General features: G+C 44.2%; 1 protein-coding gene across 2 annotated transcripts in view; it reads right to left on the bottom strand.

Annotated features, from left to right (window-relative positions):
• Window positions 1–17,161, bottom strand: part of opn4xa (opsin 4xa) — a 65,938-nt gene that overhangs the window by 19,349 nt on the left and 29,428 nt on the right.

Consider the following 17,161-nt stretch of genomic DNA (forward strand, 5'->3'; position numbering starts at 1 on the left):
GGATAGTGTCTTGAACGCACGAACGAAACGCCGCTATTTGGATATAACAATGGATTATTTGGGACCAAAGCAACAATTGTTATTGAAGTAGAAGTCCTGGGAGTGCATTCTGACGAAGAACAGCAAAGGTAATAAAATTTTTCTTATAGTAAATCTGACTTTGGTGAGTGCTAAACTTGCTGGGTGTCTAAATAGCTAGCTCTGTGATGCCGGGCTATCTATTTAGAATATTGCAAAATGTGCTTTCACCGAAAAGCTATTTTAAAATCGGACATATCGAGTGCATAGAGGAGTTCTGTATCTATAATTCTTAAAATAATTGTTATGTTTTTTGTGAACGTTTATCGTGAGTAATTTAGTAAATTCACCGGCAGTGTTCGGTCGGAATGCTAGTCACATGCTAGTCACATGCTAATGTAAAAAGCTGGTTTTTGATATAAATATGAACTTGATTGAACAAAACATGCATGTATTGTATAACATACTGTCCTAGGGTTGTCATCTGATGAAGATCATCAAAGGTTAGTGCTGCATTTAGCTGTGGTTTGGGTTTATGTGACATTATATGTGTAACGGTTGTCTTCTGTAGAAATGGACCAAGGCGCAGCAGGTACGTGAATACTCATCTTTAATTAAAATAAAGGAGTAAAGCATCCACTTAACAATTCAAACAAAGTAACAACAGCTACAGTTCTGCAGGCTAGAAACGCAATGCAAAAAACAACCACCCACAACCCCAAAGAAAAACACACACACCTATATAGGACTTCCAATCAAAGGCAACTATACACACCTGCCTTCAATTGGAAGTCCCAATCATCCACCCAACATTTAACCAACACAAACATGCCACGTCCTGACCCCAAAACTAAAACACTAGCTCCATCTGCTGGTCAGGACGTGACAGTACCCCCCCCTCAAGGTGCAGACCCCGGAATGCACCTACCAACAAAAAAAAACAACACAAAACCCATAAACAATAACCCTAAAACAATAAGGGAGGGAAGGGAGGGTGGCTGCCGTCACCGACGGCACTGTGCTACACCCTCCCTCCCCAACCCACCTATCCTGGAGGTGGCTCAGGTGCAGGGCGTGGACCTTGCTCCACCGTCGGCGTAGCCCACTTCGGTGGCGCTGCTAGCTGCGCCGGGCAGATGGGCCACTTGGGCTGACCCTGGCAGACGGACCACTCGTGCTGGGCCGGAGGACAGGAGGGCCCCTCGGGCTGGGCCGGAGGACAGGAGGGCCCCTCGGGCTGGGCCGGGGGACAGGAGGACCCCTCGGGCTGGGCCGGGGGACAGGAGGGCCACTCGGGCTGGAGCGGAGGGCAGGAGGGCCACTCGGGCTGGGCCGGAGAGCAGGAGGGCCCCTCGGGCTGGGCCGGAGGGCAGGAGGACCACTCGGGCTGGGCCGGAGGGCAGGAGGACCACTCGGGCTGGGCCGGAGGGCAGGAGGACCACTCGGGCTGATCCTGACAGGCCGGGCACCCTGGCAGATCAGGGCAGGCGGGCACCTCTGGCAGAACAGGGCAGTCCGGCCACTCTGGCAGAACAGGGCAGTCCGGCCACTCTGGCAGAACAGGGCAGTCCGGCCACTCTGGCAGAACAGGGCAGTCCGGCCACTCTGGCAGAACAGGGCAGTCCGGCCACTCTGGCAGAACAGGGCAGTCCGGCCACTCTGGCAGAACAGGGCAGTCCGGCCACTCCGGCAGAACAGGGCAGTCCGGCCACTCCGGCAGTTCAACGCAGTCCGGCCACTCCGGCAGTTCAGCGCAGTCCGGCCACTCCGGCAGTTCAGCGCAGTCCGGCCACTCCGGCAGTTCAGCGCAGTCCGGCCACTCCGGCAGTTCAGCGCAGTCTGGCCACTCCGGCAGTTCAGCGCAGTCTGGCCACTCCGGCAGTTCAGCGCAGTCTGGCCACTCCGGCAGTTCAGCGCAGTCGGGCCACTCCGGCGACTGTTGACTGGCAGGCAGCTCCGACGACTGTTGACTGGCGGGCAGCTCCGACGACTGTTGACTGGCGGGCAGCTCCGACGACTGTTGACTGGCGGGCAGCTCCGACGACTGTTGACTGGCGGGCAGCTCCGACGACTGTTGACTGGCGGGCAGCTCCGACGACTGTTGACTGGCGGGCAGCTCCGACGACTGTTGACTGGCGGGCAGCTCTGACGACTGTTGACTGGCGGGCAGCTCTGACGACTGTTGACTGGCGGGCAGCTCTGACGACTGTTGACTGGCGGGCAGCTCTGGTGACTGTTGACTGGCGGGCAGCTCTGATGACGACTGTTGACTCCTGATGCGTGGGGCAGGTATTGGACGTACCAGCCTGGAGACACGCACCTCCATGCTAGTGTGTCTAGCGGGAAACACCGGACCGAAAGGGCGCACTGGCGGTCTTGAGTGCAGGGTTGGCATCACCCCTTCCGGCTCGATGCTCCCCTTGCCCTGGCACCTGCGGGGCGCTGGTACTGGGTGAACTGGGCTGTGCGTCCGTATAGGCGAGATGGTGCGCACCTCAGCGTAACATGGCGCCCTCCACCTCGTACGCACCTCCCTGTAGTCACGGGTAGCTGGCTTACGGCTCTTCCCTGGCCTGGCCAAACTACCCGTGTGCCCCCCCCAAAAAAAATCTTGGGGCTGCCTCTCGGGTTCCCTTAGCTCCCTTAACTTGTCCGCCCAGAATTTTCTTTCGTCCTGCCAGGTCCATTCCTCCATTTTCTTCTCCTGTGGCTTCCTCCTCTTCTGCTGCTTGGTCCTTTGGTGGGTGGTTCTGTAACGGTTGTCTTCTGTAGAAATGGACCAAGGCGCAGCAGGTACGTGAATACTCATCTTTAATTAAAATAAAGGAGTAAAGCATCTACTTAACAATTCAAACAAAGTAACAACAGCTACAGTTCTGCAGGCTAGAAACGCAGTGCAAAAAACAACCACCCACAACCCCAAAGAAAAACACACACACCTATATAGGACTTCCAATCAAAGGCAACGATACACACCTGCCTTCAATTGGAAGTCCCAATCATCCACCCAACATTTAACCAACACAAACATGCCACGTCCTGACCCCAAAACTAAAACACTAGCTCCATCTGCTGGTCAGGACGTGACAATATGCTAGCTTGAAAAATGGGTGTCTGATTATTTCTGGCTCGGTACTCTGCTGACATAATCTAATGTTTTGCTTTCGTTGTAAAGCCTTTTTGAAATCGGACAGTGTGGTTAGATTAACGAGAGTCTTGTCTTTAAAATGGTGTAAAATAGTCATATGTTTGAGAAATTGAAGTTTTTGCATTTTTGAGGTATTTGAATATTGCGCCACGGGATTACACTGGCTGTTGAGTAGGTGGGACGCAAGCGTCCCACCTAGCCCATAGAGGTTAAATAAAGATGAGGTCAGAAGGCAATGATGCGATGCTGTACTTTAATGTTAGTTAAAAGTGAAACCACTGGAATTACCCTGTCTCAGGATATTAAGTTGGCGGTTGAAGATATCCATCTAGTGGTGTGGGGTCTGTGCTTTGGCAAAGTGGGTGGGGTTATATCCTGCCTGTTTGGCCCCCCTCCTGTCTCAGCCTCCAGTATTTATGCTATAGTTTATGTGTCGGGGGGCTAGGGTCAGTCTGTTATATCTCTCCTGTCTTATCCGGTGTCCCCAGTCCAGTTCTTTCTATGTTCCGGCCTTTCTAGGGAGTTTTTCCTAGCCACCGTGCTTCTACACCTGCATTGCTTGCTGTTTGGGGTTTTAGGCTGGGTTTCTGTACAGCACTTTGTGACATCAGCTAATGCTGATGATTGATACTCTCACTTTGCTAGCTACCTCCGCGAAACCAACGTTTCCCACTTTCTGCCAACCATTGTAATTCAGGATGTAGAGTCTGAGTGGGTGAATTATCATTACATGCATGACTGTTATTTTGAATACAGTTTCCCATTAATCCCACCACAAACACAATTTGGCATAAGTGATGTTCAGCGATCAGCCATCACCTGCTGACAGCCAGCCCCCTCCTCCCTATATTCATTATTATCCCGTCCTAGCAGCATGGGTCATCCCCTACCTAGAAATACCTCCCATTTTCCAAGAAACTAGACAGGCTCACAGCATGAGGGGAAATCAGAACGGTCAGCCCAATACAAATACAGTGGGTCAATCAAAGAGAGTATTTCAAGAAATATCCAATGGCATGAAAACAATTCCCTGATTTGGCTTGAGAGTGTTTGAATGGGTGAGTGAGTGCCCTCTGCCCTCCCCACTGTGAACATGGCATTATTTTGTACAAATCAAAGAGGGGATGTGATCTAATCATCTCAATGGTCTCCAGCCATCTCTTTCACAAAGGAACCCACGGCCTGTTGGTCACTCACACATTACTAACAGAGAGGACTTTGGTGTTTAGAAAAGTAATAATGCTGTCAAGCCAACTCCTGCTCCCTCCCTCCGGCGCTCGACGTCGCCGGTCTACTAACCACCGGTCATGGCAACCCACATTGCGCACACCTGGCAACCATCATTGCGCACACCTGCTCCCTATCGTTAAGCACACCTGGACTTCATCACCAAACTGATTACTCTCCCTTCATATAGCCCTCACTAATCTCAGTCATCAGGCAGTATTGGTTCTGTTATCATGTCCAGACACTGCGCTTGTTTTGTAACGTGTCGGGTTTGTTAAACAGGACAACATTCACAAGGCCGCGGGGCCAGACGGATTACCTGGATGTGTATTGCAAGCATGCCCTGACCAACTGGTAAGTGTCTTCACTGACATTTTCAACCTCTGCCTGTCCGAGTCTATAATACCAACATGTTTTAAGCAGACCACCATAGTCCCTGTGCCCAAGAACACTAAGGTGACCTGCTTAAAATGTCTACAGACCCTTTGCACTCACATCTGTAGCCATGAAGTGCTTTGAAAAGCTGGTCATGGCTCACATCAACACCATTATCTCAGAAACTCTAGAGCCACTCCAATTTGCATACCGCGCCAACAGATCCACAGATGATGCAGTCTTGATTGCACTCCACACTGCCCTTTCACACCTGGACAAAAGGAACACCTACAGTTGAAGTCGGAAGTTTACATACACTTAGATTGGAGTCATTAAAACTATTTTTTCAACCACTCCACAAATTTCTAGTTAACAAACTATAGTTTTGGCAAGTTGGTTCGGACATCCACTTTGTGCATGACACAAGTAATTTTCCAACAATTGTTTGCAGACAGATTATTTGATTTTATAATTCACTGTATCACAAATCCAGTGGGTCAGAAGTTTACATACTACTAAATTGACTGTGCCTTTAAACAGCTTGGAAAATTCCAGAAAATGATGTCATGGCTTTACAAGCTTCTGATAAGCTAATTGACATCACTTGAGTCAATTGGAGGTGTACCTGTGGATGTATTTCAAGGCCTACCTTCAAACTCAGTGCCTCTTTGCTTGACGTCATGGGAAAATCAATAGAAATCAGCCAAGATCTCACAAAAAGATTTGTCGACCTCTGCAAATCTGGTTCATCCTTGGGAGCAATTTCCAAACGCCTGAAGGTATCATGTTTATCTGTACAAACAATAGTATGCAAGTATAAACACCATGGGACCACGCAGCCATCAGACCGCTTAGGAAGGAGATGTGTCTGTCTCCTAGAGGGGAACGTACTTTGGTGCGAAATGTGCAAATCAATCCCAGAACAACAGCAATGGACCTTGTGAAGATGCTGGAGGAAACAGGTACAAAGGTATCCACAGTAAAACAAGTCCTATATCGACATAACCTGAAAGGCCGCTCAGTAAGGAAGAAGCCACTGCTCCAAATCGCCATTAAAAAAGCCAGACTATGGTTTGCAACTGCACATGGGGACAAAGATCGTACTTTTTGGAGAAATGTCCTCTGGTCTGATGAAACAAAAATAGAACTGTTTGACCATAATGACTATCGTTATGTTTGGAGGAAAAAGGGGGTAGGCTTGCAAGCCAAAGAACACCATCCCAACCATGCAGCATCATGTTGTGGGGGTGCTTATCTGCAGGAGGGACTGGTGCACTTCACAAAATAGATGGCATCATGAGGATGGACAACTATGTGGATATATTGAAGCAACATCTCAAGACATCAGTCAGGAAGTTAAAGCTTGGTCGCAAATGGGTCAATGACCCCAAGCATACTTCAAATGTTGTGGCACAATGGCTTAAGGACAACAAAGTCAAGGTATTGGAGTGGCCATCACAAAGCCCTGACCTCAATTCTATAGAAAATCTGTGGCCAGAACTGAAAAAGTGTGTGCGAGCAAGGAGACCTGCAAACCTGACTCAGTTACACAAGCTCTGTCGGGAGGAATGGGCCAACATTCACCCAACTTATTATGGGAAGCTTGTGGAAGGCTACCCGTAACGTTTGATCCAAACAATTTAAAAGGCAATGCTACCAAATACTAATTTAGTGTATATAAACTTCTGACCCACTGGGAATGTGATGAAAGAAATAAAAGCAGAAATAAATCATTCTCTCTTATTCTGACATTTCACATTCTCCAAATAAAGTGGTGATCCTAACTGACCTGAAAAGGATGAGGAAGAAATTACAAGGAATTGATTTTGTCCATTAAATCCATTTTCCTACTGCATTATGTAATTAAAAAAAAAAGTTTAAAACATTTAAAAAAGCCAATAAGTGGGCTACATTAATATTTGAAATGACTGTTATACACCCACACCATTCTGAAACAGAAAAGCTGCTTTTTAACATGCTCAATTACCATTTTGTGGATGGAAAACTATTTCACTCATATTGTAATTCTTTATAGGTCATATTTCATAGAAATCTGGAAACAATGGACAGTTACTTTAAGGTTAGGTAAGGGTTATGGTTAAGGTTAGGGTAACTGTAGGGGTTAAGGTTTAAAGTATGTGCATCCCAAGGATCCCAGCTAGCTCTAACCCTTACCGTCCTGCACCTTAGCTACTTTACCCGAGTAGTAGAATATGTACTGTAGATTTCTGTCATGCCTATGAAGGGTCACAGTCGATTCCAGGCTGTATCACAACAATTTGCCTAGCGCCGTCCGGGTTAGGGTTTGGCCGGGGTAGACCGTCATTGTAAACAAGAATTTGTTCTTAACTGACTTGCCTAGGTATTTAAAAAAATGTATTATAACCAAAGACATTTAGAAAGTAACCGACCTAACCCTGCTACCCAGACTTACTCCGGGCAAACGCCACACCACGTCCACAAACCTTTATTTCTTCTCCGCAATGAGTCTGGATTTGACTTCCTCCCCGATCCTTCTAGAATTAGAACACATTCGGATCGTCTGATTAGTCCCAGAACCTGATGGGTTGGGACAGAGCCAGAACACACGTGGGTAAAGCGACGTTTTGAAAATTACTGGAAAGAAAGTGTGTGACGCGACTTCCACTTTTGGACATTAACAAGGCTGCATTAACAAGACATTAACTCCTCCTCCACATTTACTGGATTGGTTGAACAGTGCAGAAAACATTCCCGGACAGTTTTATTATTTTGTCAGGACCAGAAAGTAAACACGTACACAAAAAACAACAACGACGAATAACAGTCCTGTAAGGCTTGAAGCTATACACAGCAACAATCTCCCACAAAACACTAATACAAACTCATACCTATATATAGGACCCTCAGAGGCAACTAAAAACACCTGCCTCCAATTGAGAGTCCAACACCCAATTACCTAGACATAGAAATACTAAACTACAGAGAACATAGAACATAACCCAAAACCTGGAAATAATAAATCAAACACCCTTCTCAACAAACCACCACCCCGAACCACATAAAACAAATACCCTCTGCCACGTCCTGACCAAACTACAATACAAATAACCCCTATTACTGGTCAGGACGTGACCGTACCCCCCCCCCCCCCCCCCCCAAAATAAAATAAAATACCCCCCAACACAAAAAAATCCCCCTAAACTAAAGGGAGGGAAGGGAGGGTGGGAGGGTGCAACACCCACCCTCCCTCCCCAAGCCACCTATACTGGAGGTGGCTCAGGTTCCGATCTACTACCCCCACCCAACCTGTCCACCCCTGCAGAATACTCAGGGCTGCAGAGCGTCTCTGGGGCCTCCGGACCGTAGGGCGACTCACTCGGCTCCGGACCGTAGGGCGACTCTGGGAGCTCCGGACCGTAGGGCGACTCTCCTGGTTCCGGACCGTAGGGCGACTCTCTTGGTTCCGGACAGTGGGCCGTCTCTCTTGGTTCCGGACACTCTGGACGAGGCACTGTCGCCGGAAGTTCTGGACGAGGCACTGTCATCGGAAGCTCGGGACTGGGCTGACGCACTGGAAGCCTGACGCATGGGGCTGGTAGTGGAGGTACCAGACTGGGGACACGCACCTCAGGGCTAGTGCGAGGAGCAGGAACAGGACGTACTGGACTGGGCTGATGCTCTGGAAGCCTAGTGCGTGGGGCTGGTACTGGAGGTATCAAACTAGGGACACGCACCCCAAGGCTAGTGCGAGGAGCAGGAACAGGACGTACTGGACTGGGCTGATGCACTGGAAGCTTAGTGCGTGGGGCTGGTACTGGAGGTATCAGACTGGAGGCACGCACTTCAAGGCTATTGCGAGGAGCGGGAACAGGACATACTGGACTGGGCTGATGCACTGGAAGCCTAGTGCGTGGGGCTGGTACTGGAGGTATCAGATTGGAGACACACACCTCAGGGCTAGTGCGTGGAGCGGGAACAGGACGTACTGGACTGGGCTGATGCTCTGGAAGCCTAGTGCGTGGGGCTGGTACTGGAGGTATCAGACTAGGGACACGCACCCCAAGGCTAGTGCGAGGAGCAGGAACAGGACGTACTGGACTGGGCTGATGCACTGGAAGCTTAGTGCGTGGGGCTGGTACTGGAGGTATCAGACTGGAGGCACGCACTTCAAGGCTATTGCGAGGAGCGGGAACAGGACATACTGGACTGGGCTGATGCACTGGAAGCCTAGTGCGTGGGGCTGGTACTGGAGGTATCAGATTGGAGACACACACCTCAGGGCTAGTGCGTGGAGCGGGAACAGGACATACTGGACTGGGCTGATGTACTGGAGGCCTGGTGCGTGGTGCTGGTACTGTCTTCACCAGCCAGCTAGCACGCACCTCAGGACACGTATGTAGAGCTGACTCAGGTGACATCAATTTACGGACACGCTCTGTAGGGCGAATGTCATGCCTAATACACCAACATAGTAGCTCTCTCAGTTTTCATCTCCAATTTTCCCATCAACTCCTTAATAGTCTCTGCTTCGCTCACCTCCAATTATACCCCGACTGGCTCTGGTTCCATCCTCAGCTCCGCCGATCTGTCCATGTGCCCCCCCCCCAAAAAAAAAATTGGGGCTGCCTCTCCGGTTTGAACGCTATCGGCGCAGATAAAGCCTCATACCGACGCCTCTCCGCCTTGGCTGCCTCTATTTCCTCCGGAGGAAGACGATAGTCCCCAGCCTGATGCCAAGGTCCAGCCCCGTCCAAAATCTCCTCCCAAGTCCAATTTCCATTATAGTCCATATAATTTTTCCGTTGCTCCTTACCCCGCTGCTTGGTCCTTGGTTGGTGGGAGATTCTGTCACAGTTGTCGTAGGGTAAAGTGGACGAAGATACAGTGGGGAAATGTGCACTCATCTTCTTTTATTTAAACGGATAAAGAAGGTAAACCAAAAATAAATACGTACACAAAAACGACAAATAACAGGCCGGTAAGGCACAGAGCTATACACAGCAACAATCTCCCACAAAACACTAATACAAACACATACTTATATATAGGACCCTCAATCAGAGGCAACTAAAAACACCTGCCTCCAATTGAGGGTCCAACACCCAATTACCTAGACATAGAAATACTAAACTAGAGAGAACGTAGAAATACAAAAGACATAGAACATAACCCAAAACCTGGAAATAATAAATCAAACACCCTTCTAAACAAACCACCACCCCGAACCACATAAAACAAATACCCTCTGCCACGTCCTGACCAAACTACAATACAAATAACCCCTATTACTGGTCAGGACATGACAAATTATGGGAAATTATTTGCCCTTGTATTTGCTAAGAGTTTGAAACAAGGCTTGCATAATGTAATTGAATAAGAACAATCTGTTTTTATGCATGGTTGACACATTAGTAATAACATCAGGTTGGTCTTAGATATGATTGACTATAAATGACCTCATCCTTGATGATAGTCTTCTTATGTTTTAAAAAAAAAATTATATAAAGCTTTTTACACTGTAGAACATGAGTTTATGTGCAAAGCAATACGTTTTTTGGGGTTTGACTTTTTTTTGAAAGCAGTCCAAACTTTATGTAGTGATTGTACTAGCTCTGTAAAATTAGCTCACGGGACATCCCAAAGATTTGATATTGGGCGTGGCATTAGGCAGGGCTGCCCAATTAGTCCATTTTTATTTTTATTGGTTACTCAAATTATGGCTCTTCATATCAAGAAAGGGAATTTGGCAATGAATTTAAACTATGTCAACTGGCTGATATCACCATATTTTTGAGAGACAGGAAGGAGGTTTCTAAAGCAGTTTCCTGTATTGAAGTTTCGGGTTTGAAAAATTAATATTAATAAGTCAGTCTTATTTCCACTCAAGGATAGTTTTTTACACGAAGTATATGGTATCCCAATTAAAGATAAGGTTACTTATCTTGGAATGGTTATATGCAAGGATGACAAACAAAGGAGTGAATTAAACTTTATCCCCATTATTGAGAAAACAAAGAAGAAATTGAACCTCTGGTTGATGAGATATTTCATTATATGGTCGGGTTTTTAGTCCAAAGCTGAAGGGTTATCCAGATCGGTTTATGTCTCGTTATCACTTGAATTATCCCCTAAAATTAGATAAGATTCTTCATAATTTTATTTGGCGGAACAAGCCTCACTATCTACGGAAAGATATTCTCACCAATACCCAAGAACAAGGAGGTCTTGAGGTTTTAGATTTCAATACTCTAAATAATACTTTTAAAATAAATTGGATTCTGAAGTATGTTAAGAACCAGAACAGTATTTGGAATGTCGTTCCTAAGTATTTATTTGACTCTGTTGGTGGTTTAGAATTTTTTCATCAATGTAATTTTGATGTTGATAAAATCCCAGTATAATTGTCCAAATTCCATAAGCAGGCAATTTTAGCTCGGATGTTAGCGTATAAACACAATTTTTCCCCTCACAGATACTTTCTATGGAATAACAAAGATATACAATTTAAAAATAAGTCTCTTTTTTTCATAACTGGTTTGAGAATTAAATAATTTTGGTTGGTCAGTTACTGAATGAGGATGGATATCTACTCTCATATGGGGAATTTCTTGATAAATAAAAAATTCCAATAACCCCGAAGTAATATGCAATTCCGGGGGGGGGGGGGGGGGGTGGGTTGTATCTTTTTAAAATTCCTCTGTGGTTGATGTAAGTAACATAGATTTACATTCAAATATATTAATTGGCAATATTAACATCAAAGATATGTAGTAATAAACATATAAGGAATATTGTTTGTTATACTACAATTCCCTCAGACAGATTCTTTTGGTCAAATATCTATGGTGATATGCAATGGGGGAAAGCATGGAAAATTGCTAACAAATATTTTATCAGTAACCAGGTAAAGGAAGTTTCATTTAAAAAGTTACATAGAATTTATCCTGTGAAACATGTTTTGGAAAGATTCAAGCTGAATATTGACTATAATTGTGATTTCTGTGGAATGGAGGAGACCATTTTGCATGTGTTTTTTTGCCTGTGTTTTATAGTAGAATGTTTTTGGGATTGACATTCAGAATTTTGTTCCAAATTTTTTTTGACCGGTTGTACAATTTAACGGTTTTGATATAATGATTTATTAAAAAAATTCTGACATTGATAAAGATGTAGTATATTTAATTCAACTGCTAATAATATTAGGTACATTTTCATATTCACAAATGCGAATGCTCTAAATCAAAACTTAACTTTCTTCACTTTATAAATGAATTTAAACAATACGGCACTACTTTAACTAAAATGAAAAACAAAGGCAATTAAAACGTGTTGTATTATTAATGAATATGATTTGTTTGTTTAGGATTCCTGGCAATGTAAATAGTTTGCATGTGACTAATCTTCTTTTGTTTGTTGATATTTGTTAATAAAAAATACATGTTTGGGTTAATTCCTCATTGGCTTTGTCATACTCTGATTGGTTATAGATGATCCAATCGCTGATGACTTTGTTTTGTACAATTCCTCTCATCACCACAAATGACTTAAAAGACGGCAGATTCAGACTGAAGTGTGTAGCGATCGATAGAGCAGCGGAAGAATTGTGTGTGAGTCGTCAGGCAAGTATGAATCCACACCAATTATAAAACACTTCCTGATTTGAGTTTATGGATAAGAACTAGCTGGACAATGCATGCACACTGTCTGTCACCCATCATTAGCTCGCTTCATTCTGTCGCTCCCAGCACCAGCGAGAATAAGTCTTGGTGTCAGAACAGTACCATGTCATGTCATGTCAAAACACGTAACACTCAAGAGCACACCACCACCACTCTTCATATTGTTCAATCAAACATGAAAAAACAACACCTGTCATCCTGCTGCAACCGTTGAGGTTCACTTTCACTCAGTTGGCCAATGATGAACCAGGTCCAGTGATTTATGAAAAGTGACTACTCTATTAGAGGGGAATTCAGACCCATGTTACGCGCATGTAAATGGTAGTCAATTCCCTTTTTATTGGGCTCCCGAGTGGTGCAGCGGTCTGCATCTCAGTGCTAGAGGCCCATAGGGCGGTGCACAATTGACTCAGCATCGTCCGGGTTTGGCCAGGGTAGGCCGTCATTGTAAATAAGAATTTGTTCTTAATATTTAAAAAAAGCCCCCTTTTTTTCAATTTTCGCCTAAAATAACATACCCAAATCAAACTGCCTGTAGCTCAGGCCCTGAAGCAAGGATATGCATATTCTTGGTACCATTTGAAAGGAAACACTTTGAGTATTGTGGAAATGTGAATTGAATGTAGGAGAATATAACACAATAGATCTGGTAGAAGAAAATACAAAGAAAAAAACCAACCAGTCTTTTTCTACCACCATCTTTGAAATGCAATGGAAAGGTCATAGTTCTAGCTATTACTCTGGTTGTAATTCCGATAGTGTCCACAAGATGGCATCAGTGTATGTGCAAAGTTTCAGATGGATAGCTTGAAGAATGATTGACCTACAAAACTTTAGTGTGAAGTCCACAGGGACATTTGGGCAAATCGTGAAGGAGAGATTCGCATTCATATTCCATTTTTCTGCAAGAATATCGTCAAACCTGTGTACCTGGACTTTGATTTAGCTTTCCAAGTATTAGTAGCCATATTATAAGTTCAACATTTGCAAAACAACCAGTTTTCATAACTTCATAACTCTGAATATCCTTATAATTTTTGTCCAAAATTAAAAGGCATGCTGTCGTACAAGGTTAGAACCTACATTTTACGACATATACATAGTTTCCAGATACTCCCGTAAAGCCCAGCTCATTGGCTATCTAGCTAGCTTTGTTTGACCCCGATTGGTGCTTATACAAAGATACAGCCATTCAAGTGATGGCCGCCCGCGTCATCGGCGTGCCATGAAGGCGTTGCTCTCTGACCAAATAGGGTGTCCTATAGGCTATACTACACCCCTAATGAAATATTGAAGTCTTGTTACCTTCTAGGATCTCTGAGGAATAGATACGAATGTGATTTGACTTGTTCAAACAACGTTTAGGGTGAGATTTTCACAGATTCCTTTCTTTGCATATTGAACGAGTGGAAATACAAAATCGATCGTGCGTGCTATATGGACCTTTTTAGGATATGAAAAATGATTTTATCTAACAAAATGAAACTTCATGTTATCTCTGGGACCCTTTGGATGATAAATCAGAGCAAGATTTCAGAATGTAAGTATACATTTATCAAACCTACCGTGTAGAAAAAAGGATTTTGTTGTAAGGAGCTCTCCTCAAACAATAGCATGGCATTTTTTTTCGCAGTAATAGCTACTGTAAATTGGACAGTGCAGTTATATTAACAAGAATTTAAGCTTTCAGCCGATATAAGACACTTATATGTACCGACGTGTTGTTTCTCTAAAATCTGCGATCTTGAAAATAACGCGCTGCATGATTTCCAACTGTCCCGTTGACGGAACGGCGATCCTTGACTTGCCTAGTTAATAAAAACAAAGCACTTTTCTTTCTATGCATATTCTGACCTTGAATGTAACCATGAGGAAATGCATGTGCCAGCCAGTTATACATTTGGGGTGGAGATCACAGAAATGTAGGTGTGGCAGAGTTGTCTACAGATACGCGTATTTTGACTTTAACTTAATTCCCTAATAATTACACCACCGTTCCATGCAAGGAAAACATGAATAAGGTCGAGCAACCTATCAGTTCCAAGTGAAAAAACATAAACTTCATTTTTTTCTGATAAAAATAACAACAATCTCCATGCACTGTATTTTGTAAATTTGTAACAGCTATTGATAAAAGCTAGGTAAATAAGTAATCTGTTTGGATAAGGTACACTGAACAAAAATATTAACGCAACAAGCAATAATTTCAAAGATTTTACTGAGTTACAGTTCATATAAGGAAATCAGTCAATTGAAATAAATGCATTAGACCCTAATCTATGGACTTCACATGACTGGGAATACAGATATGTATCTGTTGGTCACAGATACCTTAAAAAAAACTAGGGGTGTGGATCAGAAAACCAGTCAGTACCTGGTGTGACCACCATTTTCCTCATGCAGTGCAACACACCTCTTCCACAGAGAGTTGATCAGGCTGTTGATTTTTTGCCTGTGGAATGTTGTCCCACTCTCTTCAATGGCTGTGCAAAGTTGCTGGATATTAGCGGGAACTGGAACATGCTGTCGTACATGTTGATCCAGAGCACCCCAAAAATGCTCAATGGGTGAAATATCTTGTGAGTTCGCAGGTCATTGAAGAACTGGGACATTTTCAGCTTCCAGGAATTGTGTACAGATCCTTGCGACATTGGGCCGTGCATAATCCTGCTGAAACATGAGGTCATGGCGGTGGTGGATGAATGGCACAACAATGGGCCTCAGGATCTCATCACGGTATCTCTGTGCATTCAAATAGCTCTTGATAAAATGCAATTGTTTGTTGTCCATAGCTCATGCCTGCCCATGCCATAACCCAACCGCCACCATGGGGCACTCTGTTCACAATTTTGACATCAGCAAACCGCTTGCGCACATCAGCAAACCGCTTGCCATCTGCCAGGTACAGTTGAAACCGGGATTCATCTGTGAAGAGCAAACTTCTCCAGCGTGCCAGTGGCCATCGAAGTTGAGTATTTTCCCACTGATGTCGGTTACGATGCAGAACTGCAGTCAGGTCAAGACCCTGGTGAGGATGATGAGCATGCGGATGAACTTCACTGAGATGGTTTCTGACAGTTTGTGCAAAAATTCTTCAGTTCTTCTAACCCACAGTTTCATCAGCTGTCCGGGTGGTTGGTCTCAGACAATCCTGCAGGTGAAGAAGCCAGATGTGGAGGTCCTGGGCTGGCGTGGTTACACGTGGCCTGCGGTTGTGAGGCCGTTGGACGGACTGCTAAATTCTGTAAAATGACATTGGAGGCAGCTTATGGTAGATAAATTAACATTTAATTATCTGGCAACAGCTCTGGTGGACATTCCTGCAGTCAGCAAGCAAATTGCACTCTCCCACAAAATCTGTGGCATTGTGTTGTGTGACAAAACTGCCCATTTTAGATTGGCCTTTTATTGTCCTCAGCACAAGGTGCACCTGTGTAAGTATCATGCTGTTTAATAAGCTTCTTGATATGCTACACATGTCAGTCGGATGGATTATCTTGGCAAAGGAGAAATGCTCACTAACAGGGATTTCAACAAATTTGTGCTCAAAATTTGAGTGAAATAAGCTTTTTTTTCAGCTCATGAAACATGGTACCAACACTTTACATGTTGAGCTTATATTTTTGTTCAGTATAAATATACAGTACCAGTAAAAGGTTTGGACACACCTATTCATTCAAGGGTTTTTCTTTATTCTTACTATGTTCTACATTGTAGAATAATAGTGAAGACAACAAAACTATGAAATAACACATATGGAATCATGTAGTAGCCAAAAAGTCTTAAATATATCCGCCGTGTCTTTGTGAGACGCAGAGTAGGTGAACGGATGATCTCCGCATGTGTGGTTCTCACCGTGAAGCCAAGAAGTAGAGTAATGGAATGCTGCATCAGATGACCTGGCCTCCAAAATCACCCGACCTCAACCCAATTGAGATGGTTTGGGATGAGTTGGACCGCAGAGTGAAGGAAAAGCAGCCAACAAGTGCTCAGCATATGTGGGAACTCCTTCAAGACTGTTGGACAAGCATTCCAGGTGAAGCTGGTTGAGAGAATTCCAAGAGTGTGTAAAGCTGTCATCAAGGCAAAGGGTGACTACTTTGAAGAATCTAAATTCTAAAATATATTTAGATCTTTGATTACTGCATGGTTCCATGTGTGTTATTTCATAGTTTTGATGTCTTCAATATTATTTAACAATGTAGAACATAGTAAAAATAAAGAAAAACCCTTGAATGAGTAGGTGTGTCTAAACTTTTGACTTGTTCCATAAATGACAATTGTTTTGGTCCATTTTACCTTATGATTGCTGGAAACAGATATCAGCATAATGAAAATCATGCAAACATGATAAATATTTCAGCCTCTTTTCCACAGTGAAATAGAAATAGTTACTAATTGTAGGACTACGGCTTCATAATTTTGGGTGGTGAAATTCAAAGACCCAAGCCGAGGCTGTATCTTATGGAAATCTGTGTGCACTGACCATAGCACGGAACCTACCGAGTTGATTTATACTGTCTAGAATATTTTAACTATATTCCCAGGCTTGTCTTTTTTCATATGAAATATTAGTCACTATTGGAAGCCACTGTCAGTAATACCCACATACATAATAATGGTCCCTTTAGTCTTAGTGTCCTTCAATTTGTAGCCTAAATATTTTTGCATTACATCATTAGATTACTATCTTTCTTCTGTCACGTCCCAGATAGCAATGAGGAATTGGTCC

Source organism: Salmo salar, chromosome 01 (assembly GCF_965601325.2).
Source record: "Salmo salar chromosome 01, fSalSal1, whole genome shotgun sequence".
Taxonomy (NCBI): Eukaryota; Metazoa; Chordata; class Actinopteri; order Salmoniformes; family Salmonidae; genus Salmo; species Salmo salar.